Source organism: Myotis lucifugus, unplaced genomic scaffold (genome assembly GCF_000147115.1).
Source record: "Myotis lucifugus unplaced genomic scaffold, Myoluc2.0 scaffold_872, whole genome shotgun sequence".
NCBI lineage: Eukaryota > Metazoa > Chordata > Mammalia > Chiroptera > Vespertilionidae > Myotis > Myotis lucifugus.
Window position 1 is genome coordinate 15,573 of NW_005871920.1, and position 3,318 is coordinate 18,890.

At 44.8% G+C, this 3,318-nt stretch overlaps 1 pseudogene; it reads right to left on the reverse strand.

Moving 5' to 3' along the window:
• Positions 1-682: 682 nt before the first annotated feature.
• On the reverse strand, positions 683-1,846 carry LOC102424690 (annotated as a pseudogene).
• Between the last annotated feature and the right edge of the window lie 1,472 nt (positions 1,847-3,318).

The window sequence follows — 3,318 nt, forward strand, 5'->3', positions numbered from 1 at the left end:
AGCCTGGGTGAGGGGCTGATGGCTGTTTGCAGGCTGGCCACAGCCCCTACAGGGTGGGGGTCCCCACTGGGGTGCCTGGCCAGCCTGGGTGAGGGGCTGATGGCTGTTTGCAGGCTGGCCACAGCCCCTTCAGGGTGGGGGTTCCTGCTGGAGTGCCTGGCCAGTCTGGGTGAGGGGCTGAGGGCTGTTTTCAGGCTGGCTAAGCCCCCCAGCAGGGACCCTCACCCCATGAGGGTGTGGCCAGCCTGGGTGAGGGGCTGATGGCTGTTTGCAGGCAGGTCACAACCCCCAGCCACCCAAGCTCCCAGTGGAGGCTGGCTGGAAGCAGGTATCTGGGATTTATTTGTCTTCTATAATTGAAACTTTGTTGCCATGAGCCGAGGCCACAGCCGGCTCAGGTAGGCGGGAAGCTTGGCTTCCTCCATTGCCCAGGCAACCAAGCCTCCTACTTGCTCCAGTTCCGTGGCTGACGGCCGCCATCTTGGTTGGGTTAATTTGCATATAGTCGCTCTGATTGGCTGGTGGGCATGGCCTAGGGCATAGCGAAGATACGGTCAATTAGCATCTTTGTCTTTTATTAGTGTAGATAATATTTTAATTGTTGTCCTTAGAAACTATAAAGACTATACATGATTTGGAAATGAGACTACACCAAACACTGGCCAAAGAAGAATGGTCTGCTCTATGCCTTCTCTTTCGTCTGGTCACTCAGAAATATAACGTTGTCAGCTATGATTATTGTTGCTTGTCTCTTCACATTATTTTTAGCCGTGTATTCGTCATAGTCTACTTTCCCTTCCACAAAAATTAGAGAGCCCTTTTTCACATACTGATTTGCCACATCTCTGAGGTCTGATCGGAATACTGAAATTCTGTACCATGTTGTCTTTTGACTGATGTCATGCATTTGGTATGCTTCATTGTCTCCTGATTTCCACATCTCATTTGTTGCTGGAGAAAATAATGTGACTTGTTTTTTTTCTTCCATGTGTTTCATGACAGGGTCCTGATCAACTCGCCCAAGTAACTGCACATGATTCAGAAATCTTTCGAGAACCAAGTTGCTTACTATTTCAGACTTATGTATTACAAATTTGTGAAGTACCTGCAATACAGGTCTTTGAAACACTGCTTTTCCTAAAATCTAATCTTTAGTCCTTTCCTGATGCTCCAGCCAGACAGCTGTGGGCCAGGAGGTCATTTCCTGACCTTAAGTATTTTTTAAAATATATTTGTATTGATTTCAGAGAGGAAGGAAGAGAGGGAGAGATAGAAACATCAAGGATAAAAGAGAACCATTAATTGGTTGCCTCCTGCATGCCCACACTTGGGATTGTACATGCAATCCACTCATGTGCCCTGACTGAGAATCAAACCATGACCTACTGGTTCCTAGGTCGATGTTCAACCACTGAGCCATGCTGGCTGGGCTACTTATATACTGTTTTAAGCTGCTACATTTGTGGTGACTTGTTGTAGAGCAATAAAAAACTAATGCAAAAGAAAGAAAGAAAGAAAGAAAACTAATGCAATTGCTAATAACTAATGCAGACCAGAATTTAATCTGTTGAACACCTCTTCTTTTATCTCAATGAAATAGAAATCAGATCTTGACAGTTACCTGTAACTTTACTGATCTACTAGAGGCCCAATGCATGAATTCGTGCACCTTGAAAGGAACTGTGGGCTGTGAGGCTGCGGTGGGCATACGGGTGGGTCTCAGCCCCTCTTACCATGGCCCCTGGTCCCCTGTCTGCTGGCAGCCCCACTCCTGCTGCCACTCCCACGCACTGACAGCACCAGCCCTACTTGTACCTGCTGATGGTTGAGTGATAGGGACTGGCATGGGGCGTTGGCAGTGGGTGCAAGTGAGGCGGTGTGCCAGCAGCAGGTGCGAGCACCCAGTTGGACCATGGCACATGGGAGCAAAGAAATTTCAGTAACTACCAGAGGCTCGCCCCAATGACAGCGACCTGTCAAAACTGGGATAGTTCATTACAAGAAGACCTGTCTTACAAGAAATGCTAAAGGAAATTTTTCAGACTGAAGGGCAATGACACAGATAGAAAGTTAGTTCTATAGGAAAAAATTAAGAGCAATGGAAATGCTCTTTTTAAAAAGACAACAGATTGTTCAATATAAATATCATAATACTGTGTTTGGGGGACGATAACTTTTGTAGTTTTAAAATATGTGGCAATAATACTGCAAAGAATGGACGCAGTAAGTGGAAATATAGTGTTATATGGTTCTTATATTACGTGTAACTTAGTGGTTTGTGGTTCTCTCCCATCTTTAAGCTGGCAACGACCAGTCAAGTCTTCCTCATGTACATCACTCTGCCTCTGCCTACCTCATCCTCACATAAGGACCCTTGTGATTACATTGTGTCCTCGTGATTAATCCAGGATAATCTCCTTATTTTAAGATCAACTGATTAGCAACCTTAATTCCATCCACTACCTTAATTTTTGGGCATTAGAATGTGGACTTCTTTGTGGAGTCACTATTCTTCCCACCACAATCCATATGTTACATATTAGCAACCCACCCCCTAGATTATTTCAGAATAAATTTCTGACATCCTATCATCTCATTTCTTAGCTATTTCAGTCTTTTTTTAATCTATATATTTTAAATATATTTTTATTGATTTCAGGGAGGAAGGGAGAGGAAGAGAGAGATTCTCTCTATTATGAGAGAGAATCATTGATCATTTGCCTCCTGCATGCCTCCCACTGAAGATTGAGCCTGCAACCCTGTCATATGCCCTGACAGGAATCAAACTGTGACCTCCTGGTTCATAGGTCTATGCTCAACCACTGAGCAACACAGGCTGGGGTTCAGCATATATTTTTAAAAGATAAGAATTATTTAAAAGGAGCCCTAAATAGCCCTAGCTGGTTTGGCTCAGTGAATAGAGCATCAGCCTGTGGACTGAAAGGTCCCAGGGTTCGATTCTGGTCAAAGGCACATGCCTGGGTTGCAGGCTCAATCCCCAGTGCAGGGCATGCAGGAGGCAGGCAATCAATGATTGTCTCTCATCATTTGATGTTTCTCTCTCTCTCCCTTCCTCTCTGAAATCAATAAAAAAATATATTTTTTAAAAAGAAGCTGTAAAGAATAAGAGGAGAAGGAGAAGGAGAAGGAGAAGGAGAAGGAGAAGGAGAAGGAGAAGGAGAAGGAGAAGGAGAAGGAGAAGGAGAAGGAACCCTGGCCAGGAAGCTCCAAATGGTTAGAGCATTGTCCCAATCCTCCAAGGTTGCAGGTTCAATCCCCAGTCAGGACACATATAAGAATCAACCAGTGGATGCATAA